The following is a 17,718-nucleotide window of genomic DNA, read 5'->3' as shown; positions in this document are numbered from 1 at the left end:
TTACTAGTAGTAACTTGAGCTCTAGAGCCAAATGCAGCAGAACCATGGTCAAAATCTCCTGGAGGCCATGTACACATCGCCTCTGAAAGGACATCTGCATATCAGAGGACACAGTTGACTTATCCTTCCAAGAAACTTGGCTTGGGAGCCTAAGGACCAGCAATGGGACTGGATTCAAATACCTATCAATGGGTTTTCCCTTAATATCCAATTTGCCTGGAATTTCCCCAAACACTGAACAGTCATTTTTTTATTGCATCATCTCTGCCAAACTCTCTCTCTATTCACAGTGACATCACTTTGTTAGTGTGGGGGAAGGCAGAAGAAAGTCTAAATATATCCCTAGAATTCAGCCATTTTCTTACCTATTCGCAGGTCATTTCGGTACTTAAATCCATGGATAGGGTCGTGTTATTGATGAAAATTCATTTTTCACTGTTCCCTTTCCTGTCACTTGAAAATAGCAGTTGGATAATAAAACTGCCTTTCCTCTGTGACTGGGAGAAGGGAGAATGAGGGGGGTGGACAATTACGATTCATTAACAGCTGCCTAAGCTCCTGCACCTGAGATAATCACACACAACATTCCAATCTAATTAACAATGTCTCTTTGCCAAATGTAAAAGATAAAATTTTTCTTAAACTCTGTGAAAACCTCACACTCATTTAATTCCAGAAACTCTTAATTTAATTTGCAAGCCACAAAAATAAAATAAAAGCAACACCTCATATCTGCAGGGCTTTAGGGTTTTCACAGTGCTTTCATGAACACTGTTTCTTTTTTATCTTCAGAACAATTCAGGGCGGTGGGTATTGTTATTTCCATTTTACAGATGAAGCAATTAAGATGCAGACCATTTGAGTAAATTGTCCCCAAATTACACAGCAAGCATGTGTGAAGACAGAGCTTAAGCCCAGGTCTTCTAGGAACAATTCTACCTTTTATCATAATACTAGCCTTTCTTGTAGGTCCATGCATTAAATGTTCATTTTTGGCAAGTCTAACACTGTTTTTAATCAGTAAGAAAAAAATATACAGACTTTTTTCCCCTTAGGCTAAGCCACACCATTCATATGCAAACATTAGATTTATAAAATCATTGGTGTATATTAAAGAAATCTATTATCCCATTAATACTTCCTTTCTTGCTTTCACTAATACAGGTTGTCCACAGAGTTGATTTATGCACATGTTGTGATTTTATAATCTCGTACACTTGAAATTAGTTTAAAATGTCAAAGAGTTTTGATATTTTAGTTTTACACTTCATGTATTTCCCCCCGTGTGTTATGGTTTCTGCCAAGTACCAAATTTAGCAGCTTCTCAGAGCTTTTTCTAGCCTGCCCCCAAACAAGAAGCACTAGAAATTACTGAAGACAAGTTGGCCTTGTGAGATTTCCAAACTAGTTTCTAAACCAAAGAAATGGAGTGAGATAAATTTAGAACACTTGGGAGCTTTGAAAGTCTATTTGGATAAATTTCAGTTACTGCCAATGTAAAAGCATGTCCTAGAAACAGAAAGGGTGATCAAAGTCTTACCTCCGAATACCATTCATCCCTCATAAAATGCACAAGGGCAAACTTTGCTTTGTTAGGAAATGATAACACATTTTTTATTCAGAAACCAAAACACATTTAGATGGGTTGGGAAGAGGAGATTTTGCTGGATACTGTTGTCGATGTTATAGCTTTTGTCATTTGGTGTTTTGAATTTTTTTAAACAATTTATGTTATCCTGGGGTTTTACCTATACCCACAGGCAGGTCAATTTTTAAAAATTATTTTTATGATGGTAAGTAACTGTTTTGTGGGTTACAAGTGGAATAAAGAACGTACTGCACTGAATCATTTATGGTAGTGAATTCATTATAAGGTGATCAATAAAGCACTACATCTGTGGCCCATCAATCAAAGGTAGGAAATCTTTTCATTGAAGTAAACTAATTATAGAATACCAGAAATGCCATGGGTTTTTCTGGAAAGCAAAATGTCAATACACTGAGAGTTCATGCCTTTTGACCCAATAATGAATTCTAGAAACCTCTTGTAATACATTAGCCCTAAATACAGGACATAAGAGAGACTCCAAAGATGTTCCTTACGGGCATTATTTATAATAGTGACAATTCCAAACAGCCAAATCATCCAACAATAGAGAAATATTTAGGTAAATTATGGCATATTTAAAACATTGAAATATTATTATGTAGCAATTAAATATTATGAAAGTTTGAAAAGTTATAAGGATATACTTTGGAGTCAGAAAGACTGGAGTTTGAATCCCAATTGTAACATTAGTGCTATAAAATGAATCTCAGCTTTCTCATTTTTAGCAATATGCATATTCTTTTAGAAATGATATACATAACAAATAGTACAAAGTCTGACATATTGCAAGCACTCAGCAAAGTGTATTTACTATAGAATATAAAGGGGGAAAGAAAACAATGTAAAGCCATTTACATATTATAATCTACTTATGTAAAAATGCATAGGATATAGAAAAAAGACTGAAAAGAAATATTAAAATATCAAAAGGAAATAGAGGCTGTCTCCAAAAAGAACACTTATGAATTATATGTGTACATGTGTTTGTATGCATGTGTATGTGTATATATGTGTGTGTGTGTGTGTATGCATTTCAAATTTTTTTCAAATGTTCTTTAAATAGTTTTAATTTCTTTTATAACAAGAATAAAAAGATTCTGTAACAATTTAAATAAGTATTTCTATTCAACAGTTTGGACTTTAAACTTAGCAACAACAAAATTTTTTTCATTTTCTATTTCAGATGACTTCCCTTCCCACCCTAAGAACACTTTCCTTACACAGTATTTTCCCAAATTGTGAATTTATTCTTCTGTACCTTTCCTTTCATTCTCTTCATGGAAACCCCCTGCTCAGCCTTGAAAGACAACTGAATGTCATATCCTCTGTGGAGCAATTTTTAACTTCCCTAATTAGTATCAGTCCCTTCTGCCTCTGTGCTCCAGAGTATTCTGCTTGGTGTACAGCTAATGCAGGCTAGCATCATCATCATCACCATCATCACATATTAAGCCTTTATTAAAGTTTTACTCGCTAATATAGATCCATTTTATTAAATCCTAAGAGAAGCCCTATGAATCTGATACTGTTGCTGTACCCCATTTAAAAAAATAACTGACAATCAGAGTTTGGATACTCTGATTTCAAATCTTATGCTTTTCACCACAATGCTATGGGCTCTTACTACTTATTAAGCTGTTAAGCTTGATAATTTGACACCTAGAAGAGATTAGTGGCATCTCCAAAACCAAACATAGGGTATTTCAAGTAAATATTGCTGGTTTCCTCCAATTGGATTTGACCTATATACATTTCATCATCATCTACCCTGTAAAACCTTTATACCTATTTATTATTTTCTTAAGTATTTATTTTTTATCTCCTTTATTGTCTGAGCTAGGAACAGGGATAAAATAAAGAGAAATAGTAGCCAAGGTGCTAGCCCTTAAGGAGATGACAGTCTTTCTGTGAGAAAGGTATTAATCAGAGTCATCCAAATAAATTCAGGCTCACACATGTAATGAAATGCTTTAAAGGAAAGGGACATGATGCTATGCAACCACAGTACTAAGAAATTTTCTCTTGAGGAAGAGAAGATGAAACAGAGATCTGGTGGGAAGGAAAGAATAAAACATTCAGGAGTTCACTTTTGCACATGTAAATATGAGATTGCTTGTCAGTGAAAAGGCAAATGGATATATGTCTGGATCTCAGTCAAAATGATCTGGCCTCGAGATATACTTTGGGGAGTGATCGACACTTAAAACTATTTAGAGTATTAGGCTGGATGAGATCTCCACACAAGTGAGTGTAGGTGAGAAAGAGGGAATATCCAAGATCTGAAGCCTGCAGCAGTTCAACATTTAGGTATCAGGGAGATGAAATAGAACCAACAAAAGTTACTAAGGAGAGACCCGTGAAGCTGAGTGAAAGCAGGAGAATAATTCTACTGGTAACTGAGTGAAGCAAGTTTTTCAAGAATGAGTGACACCAAGTGAGTCAAACACTAGAGAGGTCCAATGAGGTGGGGACTGGGAATTGACCATTTCATTTTACAACATGGCCATCACTGACAATTTTCACCACTTCAGTGGAATGATGGGGTCAAAATCCTCACTGAACTGAAGTTAAGAGTGAATGAAAAAGCCCGGCTGGGCGTAGCTCAGTGATTGAGCGTCGACCTAGGATCCAGGCGATTGGGGTTCAATTCCCGGTCAGGGCACATGCCCGAGTTCCGGGCTCAATCAATGACTCTCTCATCATTGGTGTTTCTATCTCTCTCTCTTCCTCTCCTGTCCTCTCTCTGAAATCAATAAGGATATAGTTTTTTTTAAAAAAAGAGTGAATAAAAAAAAAAGGTGACCTGGTGTTGTGAACGTAGGAAACACTTTTGAGTAATTTGTCTATAAAAGGGAGAAGAAACATGGAGTAGTGGCCTAGGGGGAAAATAGGAGGGAAAGAAAAGGTGGGGTTTTTGGTTTGTTTTTTATGCTGATAGAAATAATCCAGTAGATGGCTTAACATTGACAATGTGACACAGAAAAGGGAGATGTGCTGGAGCAATGTCATGGGCTAGGCAAGAGTGGATGGGATCAATCAAGTACAGAAAGAAAAGCAATGGCTTTTGATTGGAGCATAGAAGAGTCATCCACAGCAGCAGAAGGGAAGGAAGAGAGAATAGAAACAGATGCACTAGATAGTAGATAAAATGGTAGAACTTCTGGAAGTCTTCTTTTGATTGCTACTATTTTCTCAGTAAAATATAAAGCAGAATTATCAAACAAGAGTGGAGATAAAAAGAATGCATGAAGCAGTCATCCAGGATAGAAAAATACACTAGGAAAATGTAGCCTGATTGCCTGGAAACACTGAGGGATCATCTGAAATTATTAGACTTGAATTTATAATGAGGTAATTTTGAGCTTTTTTTCAAGCCTGTAAAGGAGCCGAGAAGAGTTGCCAAAAGAGTCGATGGCAATAGAATTAGTTTTACCAGAAAAGTATAAGGAAGGGTGAAAAAGGCAAAGAGAGTGATAAAAAGTGAGAAATGAGAATATGAGGAGGTAATGAACAGTGAAAAGGGATGAATTCTAGGTCCTTGCAGTACTGTTGAAGTAAGAATATTAGATAAAGTGAGAAGAAAGATAGGAGGTACTAGTTGGAGAAGAGAATTCTTGAACTGGCAGATATGGAAGGGTTAAAGGTATACATATGACAAGATCTAAAGTATAACCAAGGAGGTACATTATTGAAGTGGAAGGTAAACAAGGAACTGAGGATCCAGGAACTGAAGGACCATGTGGTAATGAAATCACAAGGAATTAGGATGGGAGCAATGCTAGAGAGGATATAAGAGACAGCTAAAAACTCTCACATCAAACCTCGAAGAAAATGGAACAGTGAACAGGGTTTCTCTGGATGATTGCAACAAGGAACAGCAGGAGGTAGTATGGCCAAACAACTTGAAATTCAAAAATGGGAGCAATAAATAGCTTGGAAGGTGAAGTAAGGAACAAGGAGAACACCAATCTCATCTACCAAGTCCCATGGTGTACGGGTGCAGTAAAGAAAAGAGCTACTCCCTGAAAAGGTTGCAGAAAAATCATTATCTTAGGAATCATGGTCTGGCTTTCAAGTACTATCTCAATTGTGGTTCTCAAGCTGAATTGGAGGCTGATAATCAACTGAGCTAAAAAGGCACCCTCTTCTCAATTTTGAGAAAGAGAAGAAAAATTGCAACAGAATGGTAGTTGAAAAGCACTTTAAAATTGTTAGTGAGCCCGGCTGGGCTTGGCTCAGCAGTTGAGCGTCAACCTAGAATCCTAGGGATCACGGTTCAATTCCTCATCAGGGCACATCCCCCGGTTGCTGGCTTGATCCCCAGTTGGGGGCGTGCAGGAGGCAAGCAGCTGATCAATGATGACTCTCTCATCATTGATGTTTCTATCTCTCTCCCTCTCCTTTCCTCTCTCTGAAATCAATAAAGATATACATTTAAAAAAAAATTGTGAGTGAATATCCTGGTGTGCTGAAAAGCCACAATACATCATAAATGGAAAATATAATGACAAGCCGAAGAATGTTAGCAGCCTTTCATTGAACGAGTCAGAGACTACAAGCAAAGTCTTTTCAGGAAATAGCTCAAGGAGGGAAATGGGGAAAAAACAAACATGAGTATCTCCATTATTAATAAAATATTAACAGCGGAAGTTAAATTAATGGTTTAGGATCTGGTTGGCTGAATCATAGGCTCTCAGGAAATCAGAATAATCTCTGAATAAAGATAATGCTTTAGCTATAGTATTTCTTTTAGCTGTAGTATCTCCTATGCCACGGAAAAAGAGCTATGTGATGTTATAGAACAGGAAATACCACAGAAATTTCAGTGATGATGGAAATGTTCTATAGCTGCACTGTTCAACCATAAGAAAACAAAAAACCCAATTTAAGAACAACGGCCAAAGATGTGAACAGACACCACACCAAAGGTGCACAGATGATAAACATGCATGTTTTAAAAAATCCTCTACATAATATGTCACCAAGGAAATGTAAATGAAAACAACAAGGAGACTTTACTACACACCTATTAGAGTGGCCAAAATCCAGAACACTGAGAATATCAAATGCTGCTGAGGCTGTGGAGCAACTGGAATGCTCATCATTGTTAGCAGGAAGGCAAAGAGCTATAGACAGCCACTTTGGAAGACAGTTTGACAGTTCACTATAAAACAAAACACATGCTTACCATATGATTTAGCAATTGTGCTCTTTGGTATTTACCCAAAGGAGTTGAAAACATATATACATACAAAAGCTTGCACATGGATGCTTATAGCAGTTTAACTCAAAATTGCCAAAACTTGGAAGTAACTAAGTAGGTGAATGGATAAATAAAGTGTAATGCATCCAGACAATGGAAAAAGAAATGAGATACTGATCCATGAAAAGGCACGGTGGAAACTTAAATGCATATTACTAAATGAAAGAAGCCAATCTGAAAAGGCTGAATACTATATGATACCAACAATATGACACTAAAAAGGGCAAACTATGGAAACAGTAAAAAGATCGGTGGTTGCCAGGGGTTAGGAGGATGGTGGGATGAACAGGTGAAGCACAGAGGATTTTTAGAATAGTGAAACCATTCTGTATGATAACATAATGGTGCATGCATGTCATTATAAATTTGCCCAAACCTATAGAATATACAAGAATATAGAATCACCAAGAGAAAAACCATAATGTAAACTAGAGGCTTTGGGTGATAATAATGTATCAGTCAATGCAGGTTTATCACTGTAACAAATGTAATACTTTCTTTGGCGATGTTGGCAATGGGGGTAACTATGCACATATGGGGCCAGGGAGTATAGGAGAAATCTCTGTACCTTCCCCTTAGTTTTGTTGTGAACCTGAAAGTGCTCTAAAAAATAAAGTCTATTAAAAAAATAGTCTCAGGTCAGCTACTATATTAGACAGTACATTTCTAGAGTCTCTTAGCAGAACAGGATAGAAAGCTTTTTGGAGGGGGCAGAGATAATCAGAAAATTCTAGGCAGTAAAAGTAACTGTCCTCCAATCTTCCTCATTGGTCAGGCTTATGTGTTCACCTTTTCAGCTATCGAGCCCCAGGGCTCCAGAACACTCAGCTCTCAGGAAACTGTTTATTCCCACTCAGCATCCTACAAGAGCTCTACCAAGCACCTCTTTATGAAGCAGATATGTTTACAATCTCAACCTAGTTAAAAAATCTATGGTATGACCTCATTTTAAACTAAGTTACTCTAAAACTAACTAAAAAGGTCCAAAATGAATGAAGAAAGCAAATAGTTAATTTCATAGAAAGGTTTTTCATCTTAGGAACTAATAGATTACTCATACAAGATATTAGAAAAATACTGTAATTTGATTGGTAGTTGTGGAAGGTCATTTTTTAATGATGTAAATGGAAAAAACAATGCAGATTTTTTAATGAGAGTTTATTTGATTTTCCTTTTGCATAAATGGATTTTATGTACTGAAAAAGTAGCTAATTTTGATAGATCTGACTGGAATTGGTTTTACAGCTGATAGCTATTGGAGCCAGCTCTCTCATTCTAATTTCTTTTCTGAAACTTCCAATTGAAGATGACATCAATATTTATGTGAACTGGGAAAAAGAACCATGGCACTGGGTACATAAAACTGATTAATGTAAACGGGAGCGGAAAACCCTAAACTCAAATCTAATGATCCATCAAACAACAGTCACTCTTCTCAACATTGTGAATGCTGCCAATTTAAAGCAACAACTTAAATCACAAAAGATACTAGAGGATAGTAAATATGTTTCTCTCAAGACTTAAAGTATAAAAGCTTATTAAAATCAAAAAGCAAAAGAATGAGAGCAAACTCTTAGAACAAAACTGGCATCATTCCCCAATTAACTAAATACCTCAGAGAGGACTGTATGCCTGTGTGCCGTACTTCAATTAGCTTTACTTGGAAAATCACTACATGCCACAATTCAAAATGCAGCTGAGAAATCACCCTGTTTGACGTACAGATGATAACCTAATTCCAACTATTTTGATCTACTTTGTAATTCAAGTGATGCATGCTGTATATTTTTTTCCTAAGAGTCTAAATTATATTTAGAATTAAAATTGGTTTTATGTAGTTCAAGTTATTGCACCCAAAAGCAATGAGTCATGCACCAGAAGTACACAGATTTGGGAGGCAAATATGGAACTATTAACTGCTCAGCAAGAGCTTGCTCAGCCTCTTAGCTCTAAGAATAAGCTTTAAAAATACTGTATAGTTAATGTGCGCTGTAGCAACAAGGTGACCTCTGTTCCTTTTCAAAGGGGATGTGAGCTTTTGCCTTCAACCTTAAGGCCATGGTACAGACACAGGCTTGAAGAAAGTTTCAAACAGCATTGTACTATGTCCCATAAAGGTAACGGTACTGACCCACCTTCCAGGCAGAGATTCAAGCCATTTTTTCTTGTAGTGGAGATGAGTATTCATGATCCTTGCATCCATTTTTTTTCTGTTACCTTACAACCACTATGTAAAGGCCATTTCAAAAGACACGGGGGAAGGACTGTCTGGCTCTAGCAGATTTTTAACCCATGATCCTATATACACAAATAAAGCTTATGAGACCATCATGAAATAATTTAACTGTTAATTCACATTAATAGTTGATTGAGTAACCCTAGTAGTCAATGGCTATTGTAAGAATGATAATATCTTTATAAGAAAAAGCCTTTTCCAATCGACCCTTTTACATCTTATTATCAAAGAACTTTATTTCATTTGATCTTTACACCAAATTTCTGATTGTTTTCTCCACCACATCTGTTGACTGTTAGAGATAAGTAACAGTCAACAGAAGTATAGAGAGTTTAAGTAATTTGCCCAAGATCACAGTGATGAAGTGGTGAAACTCAGATTCAAGTAGCAATGAGAAATCAATCTCTCAACTTTTATGAGGCAAGTCCCTTGTCTTGTACAAAGAACTTCTTGCTGAAAAACTGTCTCCAGATCAATACTCCATAATACCCAGTAATTGAAGGGTTATAGTTGTTGACCTTTAGATAAGTTAAAAGCAACAAGTATTTACTGGGTTTGTATTAGGTACCAAGGTTTGCCTGAGGTTCCAAGAGCTCAAAACTAAATAAGATACCATCTTTATCCTCAAATAGCTTACAGGTCCAGTAGAGAATATATATATCAAAGCTCAGATCAGTATGGCAGTTTTAAAACATGTTGCCTCCAATTTTTTGACTCTTCTCCCATTGAGAAGTGGGGCTTACACCCCCACAGCTTCAATTTGAATGGACTTGCAAATGCCTCAGCCATGTGAGTATGAGGAAAGTGAATCTGGGTCACAAAAAGCCAGGCAACTCCTGCCTTGCTCTTTTGGGATGCTTGTCCTCTTTGAAGGTTTCCTCTCAGAACCCAGTTGCAATGCTGTGAGAAGTCCAAGCCACATGTAGGTGTTCCTGTTGACAGCCTTAACAGCAAGCCCCAACCAAGTCACTCTGATCCAGGAGGCAAGTATGTGAGTGAGAAAACCACAATGCAAGAGATCCTATAGCTTATCTAGTCCAGCCCTCAGCCATTCAAGTCACCCACAGACATTCGAGTGTTCCTTGCTGAGACTCCAGGTTGTGGAGCAGAGCCAAGTCACTCCTGCTATGCCCTGTACAAATTCTTGGCCTTCAGGATCTGGGGGCATAATAAAACAGTTGTTTTTCATGCTTCTAAGTGGTTTGTTTATGCCACTTAGGGTAGTTGTTTATACAACAGTAGATAACTGAGTCAGTTTCTTCAAAGCTTGCTTCCTATATACACCTCCATCAAAGTTAACATGGAATACTCGTAAAAATGGCAAATTTCTGGATCCCTCCTCATTACTTTTGAGCCAGAAATTTGATTTACTTTTGGGACTCAGGAATGTGAACATTATCTAACATCTGGGCAATCCTCTTATTCAATATGTTTGAGCACCAATGCCCTGAACTAAGCTTGTGATCAGCCACAATAAGAGCAGCACAGGCATTTATTAATTTCCAAGACTGTCAGTGATTCTCAAACATCAGAGTGCATAAAAAAAAAAAAAAATACCTCATTCACATATTAACTATGAAGAGTTAAATCTGAAGAGAATCTATAGAACTGTAAACAATTTATTCCATAAATTACAGGGTACACAAAAGATGTGTGCACAGCGAGACAAAGAAGAGGGTGGTATGTCTCCCCTAAGGCTCAGGAAAGTGTTCTGAGAGCATGAGACATTACATTGAGTCCTAAAAGATGTGTTATTTGTTCTTCAAGAGAGTAAGGCCCAGAAAGTCTCCAAATGGAGGAAGCAGATAGATGAAACCATAAAAGAGGCATCAGGAAGGACCTCTTTTGCCAGGGAACTTGCACTTTTGCCTAAGGGCAATAAGAAGCCTCTAAAGGGTTTTTAATCAGGTGAGACTGTGATCAAATTTGCATTTTGCAAAAGCTTTGTGGTAACTGTGAGAAAGAAGGACTTAGGTAAAACAAGTAGAATCCTACTGTAATAACTCGAGCAAGAAAAAACTAAACAAAGAGACTGGGAGTGGAGGTAGAGGGGAAATAGTGAAATGATATGTGTCACAGATGAAACTCCACAAGGCTTGGTGTCTGATTGAATGAGGAAGTTCATCTGACTGTGGTCTATGCTAAGTTCTACATTTGTCATAAAATTTTATAAGAAAAAGGATATCACCACCCCCCCCTTCTTCTAGGGACCATAAACCCTTAAGTATATGATTCAGATTAAATCACACCTCTTCCAAAAATATGAAAAAGTGGGAACTTTTTATTAAAACTGAGTGAAGTTGCTATTTCACAACCTAGTCTTAGATACTTTTTTTTTTTTTTTTTTTGGAGAATTTTCAACATAACTGAAAACGAGGTGTGATTTTTGGAGATTCTTTACCACTAAGTCTAAGAGAGCTCATTTACTCTGCAGAAATAATTTGAAATTTTAAAAAAAGTAAGTATTCTAACTTGGGATGGCTCCATTTAACCGTCATCCAGCTGCTGCATTCTTGTGCAAAGTGGGACGCTACTGAAACTGTTGTTAAAATTGCACAACAACAAGGAAAAGATGATGAAATACGCATTGTCCTTGATTGGGCTGTCCACCAGCTAGCGAAAGAGGATATGTGTAATAATAAAATCTTGAACCTGTGAAAGTAATTGCTTCTGACATCTCCAACTCTGCAGCAGGCTGCCCAGACAGGGCTGTTCAGTCACAAATTTTAAACCTAATGAAGTGAGAAGAACACAGTGTAGATACAAATTAGAATCTACTTACCAAGAACAGTCAGTATGTTTTTTCTTGTCTGCGTACTTCCTTGTTTCATGTGAAAGAGAAAATATCTGTTAGGAATAACCACCCTTTTATGTTTCAAGTCAACACAGTAGACCTGTTATTAACCACAAGAAGTGACCATCCGGTAATTCCAATCTGTTATCGAAAACTTTGGCTCCTACTGAACTATTTTTAGATTCTTTTTTTTTTTTTTAAATATATCTTTATTGATTTCAGAGAGAGGAAGGGAGAGGGAGAGAGAGAAACAGCAATGATGGGAGAGTCGCCATTGATCGGCTGCCTCCTGCAAGCCCCTAACTGGGGATGGAGCCCACAATCTATTTTTAGATTCTTTTACTGATTATTGTTAAGCAGGTGAAATACAGTGAGAGGAAAAGGGTATGCTTGAAATATGCCTACCTGCTTATCCTATTGCTTTGATTTTTTTGGACCCTTTTCCCCAGCACTTTATAATTTTTTGAAGGCATCATTTTTCTATCAACCACATTGCAACTGATATTAAGCATCTGAGAGGAGCCAAAACTTTAGAATGGGAATTTCATATAAGTGAATTGCAATGAACTATATAAATAAATAAAGATTGTGAACAGTCCCATAAATTCACTTTCCAATGTTCATGTGTTATGTTTCTGATGTGAATTGTTTGTGAATAACCTTGTTGGCTTAGAAAAAAATCAAAAGAAAACCTCTACAATATACTATTCAACCTCAAAACTTGCTCACATTCTTTTATATCACCTCTGAGTAAAATAGAAGTTGAAATGCATCTTCTGTGACACAGAGCCTTCAATAAGGAAACAAGGCATTACTAAACTTATTATAGCAAGAAGTCATCTATCATTCAAAGACCAATTATACTTTGGCAGCTCTTAACTTAGACTTCTGGGACTCAGAGCTTCTCTGGTTTTAAGAAATCATGAAGATCCATACAAACAATTCTACCTCTATAAGTGCAACTTGTAAAGGAGTTCTTTAAAAATATTTTCCAAAATGTGGGTGCAACACTAAATGTACAGTAGATTTTTCAAATATAAATTTGTTACTATATTACAAGTGAGAAAGATAGCATTATATGAGAAGGAAAAAATGGGATTAGGGCCAAATGGCTTGGTTTGAATCACTGCTTTACTACTACTTTAGTTACTCTATGAAAGTCAATTACCCTCTCTGATATCAGTTGTCTTATCCTTAAAATCAGAAAATAGAGCCTACCTAAATATTATGCATGAAAACTAAGTGAAACAATGACAGGAATGCATCTAGTATTGAATTGGCTGTTTAAATGGTAAAATATAAGGGAATTTGGGAAAAGTATGGACTCTAGTTAGTAATAATGTGTTAATATTGGTTCATTAATTGTGACAAACATGTGTACTAATAATGCCAGATGTTAATAAGGGGGGAAAATGGGTGTAGGGTTTAAGGGAATTCTCTATAGTGTTGCTATAATTTTTCTGTAAATCTAAGTCTATTCTAAAATAAAAAGTTTATTTAAACATAGACAAAACCTTAGTATCCATTCCCTTTCCTTTCCTTTTCAATGTTAACCCCTTAAAGGCTAGACTTGCTTCAAAGACACTGGCAGTGCTATATATATATATATACATTTAGTTCAATTCTACAAGAAAAATATGACACATATTGCCCCCATTCTCCTCCCTAATAGGCGTCTGCCACTTCTCCTAAGAAACTTAGGGGAACTGGAAAACTAAACGGTCATAGCCATCCATTTCATTAAGGAGGCTTCTTTTGTTCCTCTAAACAGCCTAAAATTGGACCTGGAATCTCATTCAGTCTCTCCTATCCAGAGTGATGACAAAAAGAAACGTCTGCTTTATGGCAACTGCAGAGCTGCTGTAGAATATTTGCCCTGGAGGTTGTCCTCACTTCAATCCCCTTCCTTGTTTTCACTCCACATACTGCTGCCAAAATGTTGATTGTGTAGACACATGGCTCAGTTTCAGTCAAGATATTATTGATAACTATGACAGTGCAAAGACAGATAGCCCAGAAGTGCACATAGTCCCTCATGCAGGTTATTAAGACATGAAGTGCTCATCTTAACTAAGAAAACACAAAGAACACCAGTTAGAGAACTCTATGCCTACATGCATTTGAATACTTTTTTAAATGACTACTGTCAAAAGTTTTTATGATACATAGAATTCAATTATTTAAGAAAACTTACCAGATGCAGAGACTAAGACAAAAACCTTCTAGTATTGTTTTACATTCTATCACTTTCCACCAAATGTAAAGAAAAGAGAGGTCTTCAAATTAAACGTGGTGTAACAGCAGAGAGTGGGATAAGTTTCAAAAGAAAGGAGTTAACAATATTTATTGACTACTTGCTATATACTTGGCATTCTTCTTGGCCTGAGAAAAGTAATATAAGCAATGATTTCTACTTCCAATAAATTTGCAGTCCCATTGAACAGATAGAACAAACAGAGTGAATAATACCATAGAATAATTACTAAGTTCTGCCTACTTCCTGGTGTATCAAGGGCATAGCATACACTATCTCTTTTAACATAACCTGTGAAAGTCTGAAAAGTTAATTATTATTCTACCCAGTTTACACAGTAGGAAACTAAGGCTCAGAAATGGTGAAGATAATGACTCCAGATCTACACAGCTAGTAAGTGACAGGACTAGATTCAAACCCAGAACTGTGATTCCAAAGCCCATACCCTTAACCATGACAGTATAGCATCCCATTTTTAAAAGTCAAATTCAAGTACTTCTTGGCAAACAGCTTGTAATAGCTTCCCTGAAAGCAAAATAAGAATATAGGCATTTTCTAAGAGAAAAGTATCAGCTGACCAGAACCCAGCCAACCTTGAACTGCCCTTGAAAGTGATATGGACATGAACTTCAGTTCTCCCACAGCATATGTGGTATAAAAGTCTTCGAACAGCTGACCCAGTGAGCTGGTTACAAAAGCCCAGAAAACTTGAAACTGCCATGGCATTCAAGCTCTTCAACCATTCTGCACATTCCTGAAGTGTTACCATGATAAAGTGTTCACTGATGCACAGATAAGGTCAAAGCCCGCAAGGGGGGGAAACATGATTTTGGAACAACGTTTCAAGGTCAAATGTTACCCAACTGTGCAGGACCATGTTTAACTCTTGGATTATAAAAGTGCAGATTCAATTTCTCAAGGTCTCTGGGATAAAGTTCAAATTAGGCTGTTTAAGAGAGGGCTCTTATCAGTTTTATGAGCAACTTTCTGCAGACTATGATAACACAGGCTAAGAGGAATTTTCCAGCAATAGACCCAGGGACCAAACAGTGACAAGTTAAGAGCTGTACTCTCTTCTGATGCAGATTTTACATTTATCCCAGGAAGCTCTTCTCCAAGGAGATTAGAGTATATAATTGCCTCTTGGGACTCACTCCAAACCCATCGGGAAATCCCCTGTAGTGCCACCAACCCTCATCCTCTCTAACTTGCAGTATAAAGACAGCACTGGTTGGTCCTCCCTAAAAACAACTTTGCCCAGAGTAAAGGGTGTGTCAAAAAACATTTATAAAGAATTTATGCAAAGTCTTTACCAACTGAACTTCCACTGGACTAGAGCCAATCTAATATGACTAGTGAGCTGTTAGTCATCTCCAATCTCCTTGCCAGGAGTCTTTAATATTACAGGGAAACAGGTTAATATATTGAGATATTAATTTAGGTTTTGTTTAACCCTGCATTTTTTATTCTCTTCTCCCTTGTCCCAAAAAGGGAGCCAGGTCGTTTGTGCTACTGGCCTCAGAGGAGAATTTTGTTTTTCAAGTTGTCTGAAAGCATCCCTGCCCTTTTCTTGAATTTTGCACTCAGGAGCCTAGATTCCTCAAGGAAATCAAGCTAGGGGATTGTTGTGGAGGGGCAGAAAGAGAGGTGAGGGCTTTCGATGGGAAAGATGTAGGAGCAGCTATGGGAAGCCAGACAAAGCCTTGGGAAGGGAATAGAGTGGAGGGTCCTGTTGATGCTGATAGTACATGCCTCACTTTCTGGCAGTACTTTGAAAGGTAGCAAAACTTTCTAAAGAATAGCTGCCTGGTAGACCTAGAAGGCTGTGTCCTTGGAAGTGGGCTCTATAAGCTACTTGACATTAGATAGCAAAGCCGTCTGTATTCAAGGACCAGTAGGGGACAGACAATGAGGATCTCAGTAGCAGCCATAAGTCTCATTCCCATTTTTAGGCACCATTTTAGTTTTTCGATGACCCTAGAGTCCCAAAATGATTGAAATAGAACCTCCTGCCAAATTGAAGAGAGATTTAATTTGAGTTATAGACACGTGACAGTTCTTCCCCACCTGCAATCCTTCTAGCTTTAACAATAATTTGAGCTTGAACATCCTTCTAGTCCTACTCTGTGCCCTTCCCTTCCTGTCCCCACCTCCACCCCTCCACCTCCCTACCCTCCACACACAGGCATGTGTAGATACACCGATAGCATTTTCACTTGTGCATGATAGAGGGATTTTTAATTTTCAATAAAAGGGAATAGTTACCCATAACTTTTCAATGTGAAAACCATAAAGATTTATCTTCACTTAGACATGCAACTAGAAATGGCAAATAGTTTGCAAATTCATTAAGTTTTGAAGAATTTCCTGGAAAATTTAAGCTGAAATTAGGTGAAACTTTTACCAAAAGGTATGTTTGAATTTTGCTTTATTGAGCTATTAAGCTAATACATTCTCTTCTTTAAAGTTTCTGCTGCGGTATGTTTCATTCAAAGCAATCTTCCAATTGTTTTACCATTAGCTTGAAGCAAAGGAAAATGAAAAGCATGACAAGGCATAAAATTGGCCTTAGCAATATCTAAGCTTGCTTCAGCCGTGACCATTATCCTCAATGCTCTTACAGTCTGAACAAAACATCCATAAAATCGGGTTATTGTTTTTAATTTTACAACCCATGATTTATTTTGTTTAACTTCAGTGACAGCCTGCAATCCCAGTGTCTTCAGTTAGGAAATGCAAGCAGGAAATCAAGGCCCAGAAGTCATTAGTTGTAGCATGTAGTCATCTCATTTATCTTCCTGTATAACTACCAGAGTGTGATCCATGTGATTCCTATTATATAAACTAACATTGGAAATTTTAAAATAAGACTAGCTCATGTGATGAAATATTTTACATAGTCAGCTTCAACTTCCTAGAAGTTGATTGACTCTTGACCCTGACAGCTAGAACTTATATTTTATATTTTTAAATTCAAGGACTCCCCAAGCAAAGTGTTCAAATAAGGAGAACACAGCTTACTGTTAAGAGTACAAGTTTTATAGTCAGAAAGACCTGACCTTAAATAGCTATGTGACCTTGAATCACTCTATTTAACTCTTTGAACCTCAATTTCCTCATCCAAAAACTGGGAATAATAATATATTATCTGCATCACATGGTTGCTATGAAGAGTAAGTTATATTTACTGGAAACTTCTTCAGCAAAGTCCCTGATATGGCAAGCACTCAGTAAATGTTTGTCATTATCACTATTCACTCTTTTGTGATAAAGATGATGAGGAATGAATCCTGAATCCTTAGGTAAATGTCAACTTAACTAGTTCTTTGATAAAAAAGACATTTCCTCTTCACATTATAATAGTGGTGTTTCTTGGCATCATATAAGACTCTGATCCTAACTTTTCTGGCATATTATTCTGAACTTGTTTTAAGTAAATGAAGCAGAAGTGTATAGATATCATTGGGGAAAAAAAAGATGAGCCTTGGCCAGTGTGGCTCAGTTGGATGGGTGTCATCCCATACACTAAAATGTTGCTGGTTAGATTCCTGGTCAGGGCACA

This window comes from Miniopterus schreibersii (assembly GCF_964146895.1).
Source record: "Miniopterus schreibersii genome assembly, chromosome: 6".
Lineage (NCBI taxonomy): Eukaryota > Metazoa > Chordata > Mammalia > Chiroptera > Miniopteridae > Miniopterus > Miniopterus schreibersii.
This window is presented reverse-complemented; position numbering follows the sequence as displayed.